Raw genomic sequence first — 10,552 nt, forward strand, 5'->3', positions numbered from 1 at the left:
AAATTAAGCTCGTCAGTTTTTAATATATATCAAAAACGAAATTGTCAGTGCTCCTAGTTGTAAAGGAAGTTTAAAACTCTTTATGACAACACGCGTGTATAAAGATATGTTAAAATCAAGCTCGTTAGTTTTTAATGTATATATCAAAGACGAAATTGTCAGTGCTCCTAGTTGTAAAGGAATTTCAAAACTCTTTATGACAACACACGTGATTCAAATCACACTCTGTATATTTATTTAAAGATTAAATATCAAATACAATCACGGCTATTGCTAAATATTGTAGATATTCAACTTCATATTCCAAACATTTGGAAACAATTATTTAAATGCAATACCAAGATTTTATCAGGTGAAATAAAATGGTTTTGTTCGAATTTTGTGCAAAGCCGTCCCTAATTCAGAAGTGATAGACTAGAGGGAAAGCAGCTAGTCAACACCACCCACCCGCAACGTTTAGACTACTCTTTCACCGAGGAATAGTGGGATTGACAGCAACATTATAACGCCCCCACAACTAAATTGACAGATTGGAACCCTCGACTGCCACTTGAGTGCCCTAACCACTAGACCAGTATCAAACAGAATCTAATCTCTGACTTAATGGTTAAGAGGGAGCATGATATTTTCTCTAAACTATATAAACGTGTAAAAATGTCAAACTTTCCAAATGTTATACAAGTAAAAATAAGGATGGTTTCTATGTAATTTTTACAGCATACATAGGGGTAGATGTACCCACTAGTTTAAGACTCACCTATTCGTATAAAAGTTCGAATGATTTTATTGATCAATTGATTTGGTACAGAAACGTCTTCTCTTTTATCTTGTTCGTAATCAAATTTTGCAGGCAAAAGGGCAGAAAATCGGTAGAAGGTAAAGAAAATCAACCTTTCCGACAATGCTAAGTACAGAATACTTGCTAACATTGAAAGCCAGTTGTAGAAGAAAAATTCGTCTCTGTTGTAGAATGTATATTGCACAAGCATAATAATCACTATTGCTGCCGTCTCACATTCCCTGATCTCTTTTCCCACGACAATAAGATTTAAAGCTTCGAGGCGGCTTTATATACATTATACACAACGTCTTCGTTTTTGTATTCTCTTCCAGTCATAACACAAACATTGATATTCACATATCTCTCGGATCAAGAAAGTAAATGTGTCGACCGCCAGAACATGTTGAGTTTGTTTGTTTGTTGTTGAATTTCGCGCAAAGCTACACGAGGGCTATCTGCACTAGCCGTCCCTAATTTAGCAGTGTAAGACTAGAGGGAAGGCAGCTCTACCCATCGCAAACTCTTGGGCTACTCTTTTACCAACGAGTAGCGGGATTGACCGTCACATTATAACGCCCCCACGGCTGAAAGGGCGAGCATGTTTGGTGGGACTGGGATTCGAACCCGCGACCCGCAGATTGCGAGTCGAGCGCCTTATCCACCTGGCCATGCCGGGCAACATGTTGAGAGTGGTATATCATGCGGTCAAAAACTAAAAGGTTTTATTATTTCACTTAAGTTTAGAAGTTAGAAAATTTCGAATTTTTGAAACTATCTATTGATTTAAATTTATAGTTTAAGGTGTGAATCCGAGTTAAGAGGAAGGTTTTACCTCTTTTAAAGTTTTTATGAGTAAAAAGAAAAAAATAATTCCCTTAGACAAAAGATCTATTTTCTACTCGCAAAGAAAATATTACTTAACATTTAAAGATTTCTTAAAAGAACGCCCCCAGTAGCAAAGCGGTATGTCTGCGGACTTACAACGCTAGAATCCGGGTTTCGATACCCGTGGTGGGCAGAGCACAGATAGTCCATCGTGTAGCTTTGTGCTTAATTACAAACAAACCGCCCCCCAGTGGCACAGCGGTATGTCTGCGGACTTACAACGCTAGAAACCGGTTTCGATACCCCTGGTGGGCAGAGCACAGATAGCCCTTGTGTAGCTTTGTGCATAATTAAAAACAAACAAACAATACAAACAAACAAACTTAAAAGAACAGGCGCTCCCTCTAGTGCTCAGTCTTTGCTTTAATAAAGATGTATATGTCTCAACGAAACAATTGTATGTTTATAATTCTACTTTTCAAAATAAATGTCATAGTTAGGAGTTGTATTAAACTCAGTTTAGATAAGGTAACTATTCCATAAGCGTTTGAGTGCTGCATTTTCGAACAATTTTTTTCTCGTCATCCCTGTTAAATTTATGGCAAGGACTCTCACAAACTAACCTATACATGTGCATAGGACAAGAAATTTGACAGATGGCATTTTGTTTCATATAACCTCATAAACACTATTTCACGTCAAAAGAGTTTTCAAGGCTTCACATCTGTCATATTTACGGAGCCCGGGAAGGGACAAAAGAAAAAAAATATTTATGTCGTGCGAACGACATAGTAAGTCATGCGCACGACATAAATATTTTTACCCACTATCCCCTCCCGGGATTCGTAAATATTATACCTATAAAACCATAGACAGAAGTGTAACAATTACTTCATACTTGTATTTGTAACTGTATCGGCGTTATTTCTTCAGAATTAGTAAGATATCTAACGTTTTTCATTCATTTTCGTTATCATTATTCTACAGGGTGTCCGAAAACTCCAGAACCATGGATGATTAGCAGCTTTTCTTAATTTAAGGCACGTGACTGATTATGATTTTGTCAAATCAGGAGAAGGTCGAGTTAATCTTGCTGTTAATCCAAACTTATTTCGAATTACAAGAACGGCATGTGGAACATATTCTGTAAAATTCGTTGAAGTGCCTATGGTTCTAGACTTTTCGGACACTATGTATGTAGTCCAATATCTTTCATATGAATTGCAGAGATCACAATAAATCCTGCTTTTGAGTTGAAACTGCAATCAATATTGTTAATCCCTTTTAAATTTCAACAAGTATTGTAAAAAATTCTGAATTATGAAAGACATATACTGTTAAACATATATCTTTCTTTTGTACACTTTGTATATATGACGATATTTGAAATAATCGAATGTAAAAGTTAACTTATAAAACAAAGACAGTGTTACATAATAAATGTATAACATGCAAGCATAGTACTGCATCAAAATATGACTTCTTCATTTACTTAGAAGTCTTATGGGTCACACTAAAATTATTTTTAAATGACAATGACAAAAATATAATTTGTAATTGTTTGCATTTGCAATGCTACATAAAATCGATTTCAATATTTTACTATTTTAAAAAAGTGAATCAATAAGTTGATCATAATTATAATTATTTTTTTTTTGATAGAATGCAACGATTAACATTAGTATCTTTCACTTTTACACATACGATTTTATTTGTGTGGCAAAAATAAGAGTAACATCCAGTTTTGATACAGTGTGTATAGAACCACAGATTGCATAATTAAGCAACCACAACCCAATAAGTTCTGGTGTTTTCGTGGTATATATCTATATGTGGAAGAAAAATCTCCATATTTCTATGACCACTAGAGTGTCTAATATATCCTAAAGCTATTATTATACTGAATACTGTTATCACTTTAAATCTCTAAATATTTATGTGGGTGTGAAACTGTGCTAAATGTTTCGATGTTGGAACATTTTTCTAATGAGTTCTGGAAATACCTGCAAAGGTGAAACAAACAACGGATGAACTTAGCATAAACAAAATTCCTATATTAAAATTACTATTGACAGATTTTGTATGTTTGTGATTAAGCACGAGTTTGCACAATGGGCTATGTGTGTTCTACCCCCCACGGGTATCGAAACCCGAGTAAGTAGTGTCAGAAAAGAATTCCATCAAAATAGAGTAAGTATCTAATCTAAATACACAGTGGTATTTCTGCGGACTTACAGCGCTATAAATCGGGTTTCGATACCCGTCGTGAGCAGAACACAAATAATCCATCGTGTAGCCTTGTGCTTAACTTCAAACAATAAACTAATTACTTTCCTCCTACACATTTATGCATAGTATACTATTTGAATTTCATTATCAAGAATAATTGTAAATGGTGTAGGATTGAGAAAATGTAATAATTACATAACATGCCATTTTACATTATAAAGTTGTTGATTTTTTGTTTTGTTCTATAGAAGGTTGAGTAAAGTTAAAAATACCGTTTTCTGATTGGAACCCACTTAGCTCCATTGCTCTTTTAGTGAAATTGAAACATTTTAATGTGACAAGCGAGATTTTCAAGCCAAACATTTCAAGAAGTTGTAATTCAATAACTACCTACTTTTAGGACCTTCTTCTGGTTCGTAGAATAACCCGTTTTTCTTTTCTTTTCAATGAACAGAAGTAATATTTGCTCTGTAGACGGCAAGTGTTTAGAAGAGAAAAGGGAAGATCGAGATTTTTCAATAATATAGAATGACAGCTTTCAAGAGGTAGTTAATGCTAAAATGACTCCTCGCTGGTTGTAATTCATTTCGCACTTCAATGAAGTTTCTTATCGAAGTCTAAGTGATGTCCTCTATTCTTCTTGGTCTTAGATTGTTATTGAGAACTGATGGGAGCAGTGTTTAAAACAGAAAATATTTTAATTTATTTATCCATCATGCTAGGAACATAAAGTAATTTTAACAGTGTAACTCTTCTAAATATTAAATTTGTTTGTTTATTGAATTTCGCGCAAAGCTACACGAGGGCTATCTGCGCAAGTCGTTTCTAATTTTGAATTGACAAACTAGACGAAAGGCAGCTAGTCAACACCCCCCACCGCCAACTATTGAACTACTCTTTACCAATGTATAGTGGGATTCACCGTCACATTATAACGTCTCATGGCTAAAAGAGCGAGCATGTTCGGGGACGGGATTTGCTCCCTTAACCCGCAGATTGCGAGTCAAGTGCCCAAACCACCAGGCCATCCCAAATATTAAGTTTATTTCAATTTTAGTAACGTAATTAAATTATTACACCCAATTTACTCCAAACTGTTATGGATGTTTAATCACAAAAACAAAAAAATATTGATGTATGTAATGTGACAATCAATATAACAGATATTTTAAGCATTTGTGGAAGAAATTCATCAAATAGCAAATATCACGTGACCAAAACTGACTATTAAAGCGAGAATCTCCTAATACCCGTATCATCCGAGTTCATAATGATCTTAATTAACTTGTAACTGAAACTGAAAAGGATTAGAAATTTATTTAAAAATAATATTCTTTTCGATCCAGTATCTTGACTTATTTGAAAATAAAATTCAAGATAGCTGAAAATTTGCCCCCAGTAGGTCGGCAATAAATCCGCAGACTTATAACGCTAACAATCGGGTTTCGATACCTGTGGGCACAGTAGAAATAGCCCATTTTGTAGCTTTTTCCTTAATAACAAACAAACAAAAAAATCGGTTAACGGATTACATCAGGTGTATGTTGTTTCCTAAAAATATGAATATGTGTTGAAAACAAAGTGAACCAAACTAGAAAATTTAAAGAACGAATATAAAACACGTGATACACAGAAAAATATATTGTAAAGGTATACAAGATGGTAAATGGTCTAATAAAACGAAGATCCGTATAATGAAATACAAGTCATAAAAGTCAGGAACAAAATGTGCAGTTAGGTTCATGACATTATGGGTTCATGCACCTGAACCTTGTCCGCTGATAACACAGGCCTGCGATGGTTTTATTGGCTTGATATTTTTATATGTTCTACAGTAATTCCTGTACGCTGAATCCGAAAATGTTATAAATTTTTCGCCATCACGTACAGATTTTTCACAAAACGTCATAATGCAATACATAAAAGAAAGACCACACCACGTAGTTTTGGGACTAAAAGACGTAGATTTCCTCCAAAAAAAAATCAGAGTGAATGAGGATGCACATTCGTTTGACATCAATATTCTTTCCTTTTTTTCAGTTTGTTTCTATATTTAACAAACATAAAAATAAAAAATGTTCATTGTGATAAACGAAATAATAATTTGATCTAAATAAGAGTTTTTTCAATTCCCGATTTGCAAAACATCTTTACGTGATAGAAAAAAATGAATATTATTTTCGAAATCCGCGTAGCTGAATTATGGAAAATCCATTATTAAAACCAAAACACCTTTTATGAAGCTTAAATTCGCAGGCCTGTGTTAGTTGAAGTTTGTTCATCTATTGTTGCACATGAAGCTTAAATTCGCAGGCCTGTGTAATATGAAGTTAGTTCATCTATTGTTGCATGGCAAATTTTTATCCACGTTGGTGTATAATTGAAGAGACGTATTCAACGCCATTTGAACGCTAGTACGCAGCTATACACCACTTGTGACTTAGGTTTTTTTTACATCTATTTTTATTTCTGTATGTTTGTCTGCATATATTTGGGTTAAAGTTTAACTTAATTGTTTGTATAAAATTATTTATTCATATATATATATATGTATATCTGTGATATTTGTCTTGAGCATTAACAGCAAAATGTGAAGTTGCTAATCCTTACTCACTGTTGAATTACATAAACGGTCTTGATCATGAAAATGTATGTGTTACACTGCAATAGTGGTGAATTGGATAGTGAATTACCTATTTCAACTTCCTAGTAAACCAGAAACAGAAGCAAAGGTTCTCCATTGGCGTGGTATTAAACGATACACCAATCAATTTCTAAAGCCACTCTGGCTATTCGTACAGCTCCCGTACATCAACTAGCGTTATAATTTTCCACTTGACTAAGGCCACTTGAGTTGTTGTGTAGTTAAAGTGTTCGAGCTCAATACCTTGTCCGATTTAGGGAAAGTTTGTGGTTCAGCACGCATGGAATAGCTATAGTTAACGATATTTCTCCCTGGCTAGTGGCCGAACCCTCTAAGGACGTAAGCATAGCTGCCTAAATGCGGCTCTGTGTCCTTTATTTTCCGCCCTGTGATTATGTTCCACGAAAATTTATGCAACTAGGTATATGTTTTTCTGCTCTTTTCCATTCAGAATTACATCGGCCATTTATTTTACGATGCTCTTGATCGTGAGCTAAACGAACGCTTGACTGCATGTTCACATGACGTAACAAAATCGAAAAAAAAACGGAACTTTCAGCTACAAAAATGAAGTAGATCACACACACAGTACTCGGCTTTGCATTTATAAAATCACGAAATTATGTTTTATAGCGTAGGTAAAAGTTTTATTAAGTTAAAAAATTAACAAACATATATTTAAAAAATTCATACATTAACATGTCCAGTGTTACATTATACGTGGGGTTGAGTACGTTATGTTAAAACGATTTTGAATATGCAAATCAGCAAATCAAATGACAAACAATTTCATACGTGAAAGTATCTAGTGTTGCATTATACACAGAGTTAAATACGTTATATTAAAATTCTCTATCTGTGCTCTGTCTAATGCGATGAAGTGAACTCTAGATTTTAGCGATGTAAGTCCTAAGACTTACCGCTGACCAACCGTGGAAAATATGTGTTCAGATTGAGGATTTATAAATTCCTAGACGTTGATACCTTTTTACTTGATGTCTTTACAAAACAAAGGAATATGGATCAGTTTGGGGCACTGGGTCTATCCTGAAAGGGACCTGAAACCAATCGTACCCAATTCGTGGTAAGAAAGATGCTGTGTCTTGTAACAAGTGATACTCCAAGAACACCAAGGTCAGTGGCAAAAGCCATCCATGTGTCTCAGACAACAGTACATGATATAATCAAGAAGGACCTCCTTCTGGAAATGAGACCAACGAAGTATGGGTTCACCAAAATAAGGCTTCAAACAGTTGCGGAATGAAACGGGTATTCATGCAATTCCATACGAAGACATACTGATCAAGTCGTCGGATGTAGCCCCTATGGGTTTTTATGTGATCGATCTGTTGAAACTGGCGTTAGGAAACCGTCCTCATCATAAACTAGATTGACATGGAAAGCAAGTAACTCTAAGTGATGTACTTTGGGTGTGACAGCCTTTTGGCGGAGCGTTTTACAATGGTAACTACACTAGAAGGCTATTTTCAAGACGTTCGGACGTCAGGTAGAGCATGACTGGACGTGGCGACATGGACGTAACGACGTGGTGATGTTCCAAAATTGTTTTAAAATAATGTACTCAACCTCTTCATAATGAGCTGTGGGTGGCCCAATGGCTAGTATAATCAGACTGTAACCCAAAAGATTCATGATTCGCGTCACCTTGCTGCATCAACGCACTCCGCATTTCGGTGTCGTAGATGCAAAATAAGAGTAATGATCAAATCCCACAATCTGATCATACAAGAATATCCCAAGAATTAGCGGCGAGTGCTGTTGACTAGTTTTCTTTTCTCTAGTCTATCATTCGAAAATTACAAACGGCTATAGGCAGATAGCCCTTGAATAACTTTAAGCGAATCTTCTAAATATTAAAACACAGTAACGTGCAGGGGACATTAGATGGACAGGGGCGTATTGACAAAATGGGCATTTTTGAAGCATCGTTAGGTAAGACTTTTGTGGGAAGTGTAAGGGAAACTATTCGGACTGTGAATTGCCTCTGGTACAAATATAATAAAAAGTCATGAGAAAAACAGACCCTCTTTTATTCCTATGCAATCGGTCTTATAAACACTACTATAATCTAAAACTGGACAGTGGATTATTGTGTATGAACATTTAATAGCATAAAAACTATTTTTTAGTAAGAAAGACCTACAAGTCCCTGTGTTCCATTTATTTTAAAGATAAAATGTTTCCCCTAATAACTCGCAGCAAGCAAGGTGTGAAATCAGGCTTGTCTTTTAGGACAATTTGTATGGCTGAGAAAAGGGACACTTTGGGGGTATAAGAGCAGAATGACCCACTCAGCCACCCCCTGTGCACATTACTGCGACAACAACAACCATCGCTCTTGTTGTGAACCCACGACCTCAAAGTGTGGAGCGGGTTTTTGCTACAACGAGACGCAAACCGTGAATCCTTAAATTCATAGTCTGGGCACGCTACCCACAAACCCAACACGGTTTAAAAACAGTGAGGATTAAATCCCGCTATTCAGGCAGACAAAAGTAACCTAAGAGTTAGCAGTTGGTAATGTTTACTAGCTGCCTTCCCTCTAGTTTATCAGCTCAAAATAGCAGCTAACCATTTGTGTTGCTTTGGACAAAAATTCTAAAACAATAAAAAAAACGTGAAGGAAATTTGATTAATATAACTCTGGATAATGTTGACTACAATGAAGTAATACGAACGTCAAAAATACTTCATTATAAAAGGATTTTTTTCATTATTGAAAATGTTCGCATTAATTTCGAGTTTCCTTTATTTTAAGCACCCTAATGGCACAGCGCTATGTATGCGAACTTACAACACTAGAAACCTGGTTTCGATACCCGTCATGGGCAGAGCACAGATAGCCCGTTGTGCTTTGTGCTTAACTTCAAAACAAAGAAACAAACTTTTATTTTAGTATTATTTGTGTCGAACATTTCAATTTCCACGTCTCTTGTAAAGGTACAGTCTAATCCAGGGGTGAAATTTTGCCGGTACCGGATACCAGAACTTATTTTTTAAGGGGGTACTACTACCAGGACTTATTTGAGTTGCTTTGTTGTTTTTTATGTTTACATGTACATGTTTTTCTTTCTTCAAAAACAGGTCCACTTCACCCAGCTGAGTACCTCTACTTTCTTTTTGAGAATTTCATCCCTGGCCTAATCTATGTTTTAATAACAGCACAGTTTTGGGTTAGCCTAGATATTAACACCAAATACTATTATTCTTATATCTGATTAATAAATTTTCCTTTATAATTACCGTCAAAACTGTGTTAGATTATGATAAGTCCAGAATTGCTTTTACGGAATCGTTCTCAAAATATTTCTATTACTTCAATATCGTGGAAATATTGCGAGAAAAAAAAAAGCTTAAGCAAACCATTTTTTCAAGTTTAAATTTAAAAACACCGATGAACTGGATTTATTCTTAAATAAAACTTCAAAATATTCTGGCGTTATTTAAAATGTAATGAAACATAGGCAAACTTCTGGATTGGTGGATATGAATGTTAAAAATAAACTGTTTTATAAAATGATGCTTTGTAATGAACACTAGACAGCTTTGTAATACGACGTAAAAAATAAAATTACTAATAAGTAGGAAAAAGGAAATTGAGTAAAGTAAATGTCTTTTTAAAAAATTTGAGCGTGCAAAAATGAAATAAAACTCAGTATGCCGAACAGTGGTCCGTAAGTATATCAAAACGAATAGTCCACAAAAATAAAATCAACATAATGTTGTTGTTCTATTTTTTCTTTTGTTTTTCCTATGCCCACCACGAGCATCGAAACCCGATTTTTAGCATTATAAGCCCCCAGACTTACCGCTGAGCCGCCGAGAGGCAAACTTAATGGGAAGTGAAACTAAAACCAACCTGATACATAAGGTCATCATGAAGTGTAAGAGAAAAAAAAAAAGAGTCAAGATAAGAACACAACACAAAATAAAAGGGGTTATAAGAAAGTTTGTTTGTTTGTAATTAAGCACAAAGCTACACAATGGGCTATCGAAAGCCGGATTCTAGTGTTGTAAGTCCGCAGACATACCGCTGTGCCACTGGGGGGGGG

The sequence above is a fragment of the Limulus polyphemus genome, unplaced genomic scaffold, assembly GCF_000517525.1.
Source record: "Limulus polyphemus unplaced genomic scaffold, Limulus_polyphemus-2.1.2 Scaffold116, whole genome shotgun sequence".
Taxonomy (NCBI): domain Eukaryota; kingdom Metazoa; phylum Arthropoda; class Merostomata; order Xiphosura; family Limulidae; genus Limulus; species Limulus polyphemus.